Consider the following 8,749-nt stretch of genomic DNA (forward strand, 5'->3'; position numbering starts at 1 on the left):
GCCAAGCACAGAGAGCGGCAGGAAGTAAGACTCCACCTAGGTGGTTCGGAGCTCCTTCTCTGCTACAAGTGACAGTCGTGGGAATGAACAACTGGTCATAATAGCAGGGCTGAATCAGTGCCTAGCACAGTGCCTGGCACAAAATGAACACTCTACCTATGTATTGAATGAGAGCAGGAACGAACGAACAATCGAAATAATGTAGAACGAAATAATCTCAAAAGAATTTCCCTTTTATTCGTTCCCATTCCTCCAGGTTTTTACAAGAGCCCTCAATTGCCCTCTGCCATTCTAGATGAAAGTCTGTATAATCATCCTGAGAAACGTTATAATGGCTTTCATTAAGTCAAATTCTCTATTCAAGAATCTTCTGTTGTTTCCTGTTGGTAGTGGATCACATGTCTTCCTGACTGGCAAGGCCCTTCATCACCTGTCCCCATTTCTGAAACTCTCTAACAAAGGCAATCTACCAAGTCGACTTGCCTCTTCATACAGGCCTTGCCTACCACCACCTCCTTGATTTTTCTTCTGCTCTTAGAGAAAGCAATTAAGGAGAAGGAGTAAAAGACTTGAAAGAAGAAAAGGGCCTGGGCGAACTAGCAGGTGGCAGTTAAGTATTGACAGCAATGTAAAATTCAGACACTGCCCCTACCCTCAAAGAGCTTAACACCCCAAGGCAAAATAACAGCATAATCAAAGCTGTAGAAATAAATGCTCATGTTATTTCATTTACTGATAGCATTTATGAAAAGTAATCCCAAGAGATTATCTGTCTTTGGATATCTGGCACATAGTCCATGCTCACAACATTGTTACTGAACCCAAAAGGAAATATCCAAAAGAATTTTAAAAGTTACTTGTGTAAAGCAAAAATAAAATTGATCTCTGATTTATTAGTCATTCAATAAACATATTCAGGGCATCTTTTTTTCTTACATGCAACACCAAGCACTTATATAATATGTGCTTACAATGTAGCAGGCACTTTGCACATATCAGCTCATTTAATTCTTACAATAATCTATAAGGTACTGTTATTATCTCCAATTTATAGATGAGATATAGAGAAGTAGTATCTTACCCAAGGTCACGAGTTTACAAGTGGAGAATACAAAATGAGAACTGAGACTGTCAATCTTGTTGCTCTTTACCACTTCACTACGATCTCATGTGCTTCCTAGAAGTCATTCTGTGCCAGGTACATGCTGGTGATTCAGAATTGAACCAGATATAGTCCCATCCTTTGAGGGGGTACTCATAGCTTAACATAGATGATACACATAGAGACAAATGATCATAGTATTATATATCGTAATTTGAAGACAACATAAATGGTTGAGAATAAAAATTATTAGATAACCAAGCTGCATATTCACATAATAAAATATTTTCTGTCATAATTAACACATTATAAAAATATGTCTACAAAGAGAAAAGCTTAAAATATAATTAATAAGACTAGGTAAAAGTTATGGAAACATATGGACAGTAATTGAAAGGAAAGCGTAAAATGTTTAAAATGTTAATGTGTTAGGATTATGGAAGTATAGACATACTTTTTCCTTTTTAAATTTGCTTGATGTCAAAATGTTATTGTAACAATTAAGAAAAATGTTTTAAAAGTTACATACTAGGCATTCAATGAAAAATTGTCACCTAAATGAATGAAGTAATAAGGCTGCAAATTCACTGGAGTCAGTGCTTAACAGTGTGGTGTTGGGTGTATAGGAGCTGCTCAATAAAATGTTTTGCAATTGATTGAAGTATTTAGGAAACCATTATTACTTTCTTCTTCTCTCCGCTATTATCCTCCATATCTTTTCTTCGTGTTATCTTTAATCATTTTGCCATAGCTATTATAATGGGGCTTCAGAATTTTGCTAGTCCCTTGAAACAGATCTAATCAGACTTTTGTCCCTAACACTCCATAATCAAAGTATCTAAGGACCTACACTTTACCAAATGTAATGGTCAATTCTTGGTCTTCATCTTGACCTATTAAAAGCTTTAGACACAGTTGATCGATTTTTCCTTAAAACTACCTTCTTCGACTCCTTGTTTGCCATCAATTGCATCTGCGGCTCCTTTCCAGATTACTTTGTTAGATACTTTACCTCTGTATGATCTCTGAGAGTTAGAATGTCCCAGTGCTCAATCGTTGCTATGCTTATATTTTCTCCCTAGGGAATTTCATCCAGAGCCATAGCTTTGTCAAACATCCATATGATAATGACCTGCAAATTTAAATCTATAGTCCAAACCCCAGACTATGGCCTTCTTCATACCTCTTCTTAGATGTTTCATACGCATTTCAAAGATTACATGCTCAAAACAATTTATATCTACCATTCACCACACCACTGCCTCCCCCAGTTTTCCCAGCTTTTTAAGAAGCTACTTTTTTCCCAGTTGCTCAAGCCAAGAAGTTGGATTCATCATCAAGTCCTCTCTTTATCTCACAGCTCATATGCAATCCATCAATAGATCTTCTATTTACTCTACATTCAAAACACATCTCAAATATGACCACTATTTCTCTCTTCCACCATACATCCCATAGTTTAGTCACTGTTCTCTCTCCCCTCACTGGTCTCCCTGCTTAATCTCTTGCCTTCAGAGTGATCCTTATAAATGGAAATCATTCAGGCACTTATATTATTCATCTCAGGAAAAAAATTTCAAATACTCATCATGAATTCAGATACTTTGTATAAGATTCTTTCTTTGCCACCAGCATTGAAAATTTTGTTTTATCTTTTATTCATTCATTTGTTCAAATAGGTGTTGAACATTTTGTCCTATACGGGTACCATGAGATATGCTGACATAGGCTAGTGGTTGAAGGCAAGGAACTTAGAGCCAGACTGCCTGGGTTCAAGTTCAAACTCATACTATCAAAATTCAAATAGTTTGGATTCAAGTTCAAATTCTACTACATATTAATGTAAAACACTAAAGTTACTTAATGACTCTGTGCCTCACTTTCATCATCTGTAAAATAACAATAATAATATGTACATCATAAGGTTGCCGAAAGATTAAATGAGTTAATATAAGTGAAATATTTGGAACAGAGACTGGCACATATGAAATGCTATATAAATAATAATTATTGTTTTTGCTAGTAATAATATGTCATATTCTTCTGTCAAATGTTCAATGATTTCTCATTATGATTTGAAAAATGTCCAAAGTCCTCACCATGGCCTACAAGACCCTACATGATCTGACATTGAATTACGTCTTTAAATGTCTTACTATGTGCTCTTCCCTGTTAGTCCAAGCATACAAACATGTCCCCATGCAGGGCCTTTGCACTGATGTTTCCTCTGCTTGGAATGATCTTACCCCATCTCTTGCTCCCTCACCTCATTCGTGTCTTCACAGATGTCCCTGCCGAACTTTCACCTCATTGAAGTCTTTCCTGACAACCATATCGAAGACTGCTTATATTCTCTATCTTAATTATGTTACACTTTAATTTATTTGTTTATTGAATATCTCTTGCACTAGAATGTAAGCTCCGTGAGGGTAATATAACATTTCCCTAGCCAACAGCCAGTACCTTGCACTAGTACTCATGCAATAAACATTTGTTGAATTATGAAACTCTCATGGTTAAACTGAGGCCTAAAATGCAAATAACTAATTTCTTGCCTCACCTTTGATTTACATTTTTTGCAGGCCAGAATAATTGGAAGAGAAGTAAAACAATAAATAGCTTTCCCTGGGTAGGAACAGGGTAAAGAAGCATAGTACAGAGATATTCTACTTTAAGTTTGTAGAAGAAAGATGAAGAGCTGAACTGAGCCAAAAGCAAAACTGTGAAAAAGGAAAAAAGTAATTATGTCACCTTCTATATCCTTTTATATTTGTTTCTTTTATACTTCTCAGTCCTTTTTTCTTCCATCCCCATCCAACCACTGTAGCTGCTCTCTAGCTATCCATAGTCCTCTCTAGTACTAATCATGCCTTTCCCTACTCCCCCTGAAGTGCCCCATGCCTCCAAGTCATGTCTCCCTCTTCCTCTTTATTACCTATGTCCCTGATAAAAGTCTCTACCCTCTCAGTTTGGTTTGGCTAGGTGGAAGAAAACGAGCAGATAGAACAAAGTCATGTTAAGGTAGAGATCCTTAAGATCTCAGCCCTACCTTGTCAGAGGTACATGCTCATATGCCCAAACACTCATACTAACTATTGAAATTCAAATAGTTTGAAAAAGAAAATTTAGCTATGCAGTGGGAGACCTTCCTCATTCATATCCCTAGCAAACTATCCAACATGCAGCCTTGGAAGAAGAGAGGCAAAAGGAGAACTCCTGGATCCCATCCAGAACTCTGCTTGTGGGTTGAGGTGAGCCCCATGAATGGAGATTTCTCCCACATAGGCCATCAAAGATGAATACAGTCATGCATTAGTTAAAGCAATGAAAACAGATTGTATTCAGTAGCTACTGACAGTTAAGTGAAAGAGCTGAGCTCTATTCCAATTTGTATAGAAGAGATTTGGATATTTTAAAGGGAAATTGAAGGAGAAGGGATTGTAGGGTCTCAAAAGAGTCATGAAGTGAAAAACTGCAAAAGGCTGGTCAATGTAAGTATGGTTGGGCCAGCTGTGTCTGCTGCTTGGGAGTTAAGATTCTATCCTCTCACAGAGACTGGGAGACAGAGGCTCTATCCTTCTTAACAGTTAGATCTCAAAGGAATGACTCTCAGGTCCTTGAGAAAGACACCTCTGAGTTGCAAGAGGTACATAGTCACAATTGCAAGCACTTTTTAGTAAATTCTCTAAGAAAGGGAGGTCAGAGGCCTACCATCATATGTTGACTAGAACAAATAGTAAATTTTCCTGGCAGCCTTGAGCTTCCTTAGGCAAACACTTGAATGGAAGGTTGAGCTCATCACAGGCAACCTTATGCTTCTAGAAGCTGTGCTATAGTTTAGGCAAGTCTCTTAGAGCAGGAGTTTGGATGGAGTTGTTATGTGCCTAGAATTCTGCAGTTCTTACAGGTCAGTAGATTCTCCCACAGGATACCTGTACTGGGAGAATCAGCACCCCATTCTCCCAGTTGCTTCTCTTTCAACACTGGCTTCTCTCCCCTCAGAATGCTTGTCTTCATGGTGACGCTTCTATACCACAGTAGCATATCTAGATGTGTGACTGGGATGATAGGCAAAGACATGTTTTCCAAAAGACAGCCTGAGTTTTCTTGGCCTATGGCCTAAAGCTTCTGGAGACTGTTAGAAAAGACCTAATTTTCTTTCTTTGCCTTTTCTCCTTCCAAACAGAAGATTTGAAGCAAAGGTCAGGATTTTAATAAAGTCTTGGAAGATGGTTATTATGCAATGTTGACACTTCACTACAGCAGGAAATTTAAAGACAAGAACTTGCGTGCAAAAAAGGGAAACTTAACTTTATGCTTTTAACTTGGCTTTATGAGTAGTTAACAACACATTTACCAACTTCAGCCTCCAAAATCTTGTCTAAGTTGAAGGCATGCCCTTCATATAGATACCATCACCTATATTATCCTATAAGCCAAACCACTGCAATAAATCAGGGCTGACTCAATCTGAATTGGTCCCCATCTGGTGAATAACAGCTAGTCAGTGCCAGTTAAAATTATGCTAATATTTGCTCGTTCATACAGCAATATAAGAGGGCTGTGTCATTTAGCCTTTTTTTCTTTGTGGCAACAGGAAGGAAGGCAAAATGATCTCCTAGCAGTCAGGCACTTCTTATATTATTCATGTCAGGAAAAAAAAAATTCAAATAGACATCAGGGATTCAAATACTTTGTATAAAATTCTTTCTTTGTCACTATCATTGAAAATTTTGTTTTATTTTTTATTCATTCATTTGTTCAAATAGGTGTTGAATCTATTGGTACCCTATATGGGTACCGTGAGATATGCTGACAGGATAGACATGGCTTTTTCATTATTGAAGGAGATGCAATAACATCTCCTCTTCAACAAACAACTATTATGTGGCATGCCCTTCAAACATGCATTATTTCTAAATTTTACAACAGTCTTAAAAAGTAGACATACCTTTCCCTGCTTTTAGTGGTGAAGAAATAGAATCAGAGAGGCTTACTTGGCTAAGGCCACACAGCTCGTTAATGTTGAACCCAACAGCAAACCCCACGTTTACCATTTCTAAAGGCCACAGTTTCTCATGCTACCCTGAGGTCCATAATAAGTTCAAATAAAATACTTTTGGAGTACCGAGGATGGAAAATTTCTTCTGTAAGAGAGGATCAAGGAAAGAAACAGAGGGTGTCACTAGTAGAGACTGGAAGGAGAGGCAGAATTAAGATTGATGGTGACGAAGGGAAGGAATGAGACACTGCAGGACAAGAGAAGAGCATTCATTTATTCATCTATCTAACTATTATTCAATAGATAAGTAAAATAATGGCAACAAGATGTGGTAAGTGCTTTTGAAAAGAAAGTCCATTACTCCACATAAGGCCAGAGGAAGGTGTTTGCACATGACACTGAGAGGGTGGGAAGGGGAACAAGGTGAATCCTCTGATTCTAGAAGAGAACATGCGGGAATAATGGGAGGAAAGGCTGGAACACTATATTTTAATCAGATATTGGAAGAAACAGAGGGAAATATGCTGTTTAAATTACACATTAGAGAGCAAGAACTGGAACTTATTGACCTTTGTATCCCAGAACAGTGCTTGAGATGAAAAATGTTTGAACAAATGAATGAATTACCGACACCTATAGAGGGCCAGGTGCTCTCTAAGCCTGGTACTTTTTACAAATATTACATTATATTATCATCACAGCATCTATGAACTAGATATTTATTTTTCCTGTTTAAGAGACATGAAAAATTTTGAGGCTCAGGGAGGTAATACAGCTGGCCTAACATCACAGAGCTCAGAAGATATTAAGCTGGGTTTTAAGGTTTGACCCTAGAACTTATAATATTTCCTACTCTCTGCCCTGTTCTAAATGCCAGGCTAGGGCAGTTAGTTTTGTTACTATTTTTGTTATTATTTTAAATAAACGTTTTAGGGAAGGATAACATGTATACATTGAATTGCATTAATCTTATGTGTACAACATGATGAATTTTCACAAAGTAAGCACAACTACGTAACTAGTATCTAGATCAAGAAAATCATATTCCCACAGGTAGCAGAGTTTGACTTCGTATAGTAGTTAATATCTTCATTTCTGTTGGGGCAAACTGCACTCCTCTGTGGTTTTTATTCATGCACACACTGTGTATGGGAACTCATGAGCTATTGAGTCATACTCTGCCTGGAAAATGCATTAGTTGATATTTGATAACTTCTCTTTGGGGATCATCTGGGTCCCCTCAAGTCAGAGGTTACCTCAACTAAGCATCAGCACTAGAGGTATACCTTGGAATTATTGGACCTGGGCAAAAGAGGCTACCTCTGAATCCCAAGCAGCAAAAAGAAAAACAACAATGAGACTTCTGCATCTAATTTTTTAAATAATCTGTAATGAGCATGATGATTTATTGTATTTCTACAAATGTAACCTACAAAAGTTAAAGTACTCAGAGAGTTAGCCCAGATATAGAAAAACCTTGAAAAAGATTAGCGTGGAGATGTCAGAGAGTAAAGAGGCAGAATGGTGCTCTTAACTGATTATAAGTCATCTGGGGTGCATTCTAGGTTTGGCTGCTTGTTCTCTGTATGATCTGGACACTGCCACTTCTGTTTTCTGATCTTCTGGTCCCCTACTTTTAAAATGGTCATCCACTTGCAGTATTGAACAATGGTCATTGTGCTCACCATGCATCTAAATCACTTATATAGTTTATTTTGTATTTAATAATTAGAGGTAGCTAGTCCTCTCTGTTAATCTGTGGGTTGTAAGATTTGTGAGAGATTAATCATTTCACTCCAGAAGCGGTTCTAAAAATTGAAATTTGATATACAGAACAACTAGACTTGCTGATTCCTCAGTTTGCTTCCAGGTCTACATTTCTAAGATCATATATCACTTCAAACATACCTATGTAAAAGTTCACAAATGGTCACTTAAACTGACTCCAAAAGAAACCACATTAAAAAACTATATATTTAAAATGGATTTATCTAAGATAATGACTCCACAATTTCTATCCCAAGAGATAATTACATTTAAAATGCATTTGGTAAAATTTGCATATTTTTAGTGGTTGACTATAACATAAAGTCCACAGGAAGAACAATTAAGAGATTATTTGACTGTGTACGCTAATTAACCTCAAATGATCTATAATGTAATTTTCTTGTTTAAGATCTGTTTTGTTATCTAGAAAGGTTATCACCTGAAGATAAAGATTAAAACAATTCAAAGATTTAAACAATTAGTAAATTTGTAAAATCCAATATTGTGTTCCACAGGAAATGTGCAGTAAACTTAAAAAAGATAAATTTCTAGTAAGAAAGCTATGACAACCATTCACATTCACATTCACACAATAGAATACAAGATGACTTCCAGCTGGGAAATAAGGGAAGGTTTTATGGAGATGATTTTTGAGATTAATCTTGAAAGATAGATAGAATTTCTCAAGAATAAAGGGCAGTAGGAGGCACTTAGGTAGTAGAAACAGCAGGAACAGAGGCATAGCAGCATGAACTTGCATAGAAAGAAGACAAGAAATAAACTGTAATATCTGTTCCTGGGAATAGGTAGAGATAAGGTGGAAAGGCTAGTTTGAGACTCATTTTGATAGGCCTGGCTCTGTTAAGGCATCATTTTCC

This window comes from Pteropus vampyrus, unplaced genomic scaffold (genome assembly GCF_000151845.1).
Source record: "Pteropus vampyrus isolate Shadow unplaced genomic scaffold, Pvam_2.0 Scaffold14, whole genome shotgun sequence".
NCBI lineage: Eukaryota > Metazoa > Chordata > Mammalia > Chiroptera > Pteropodidae > Pteropus > Pteropus vampyrus.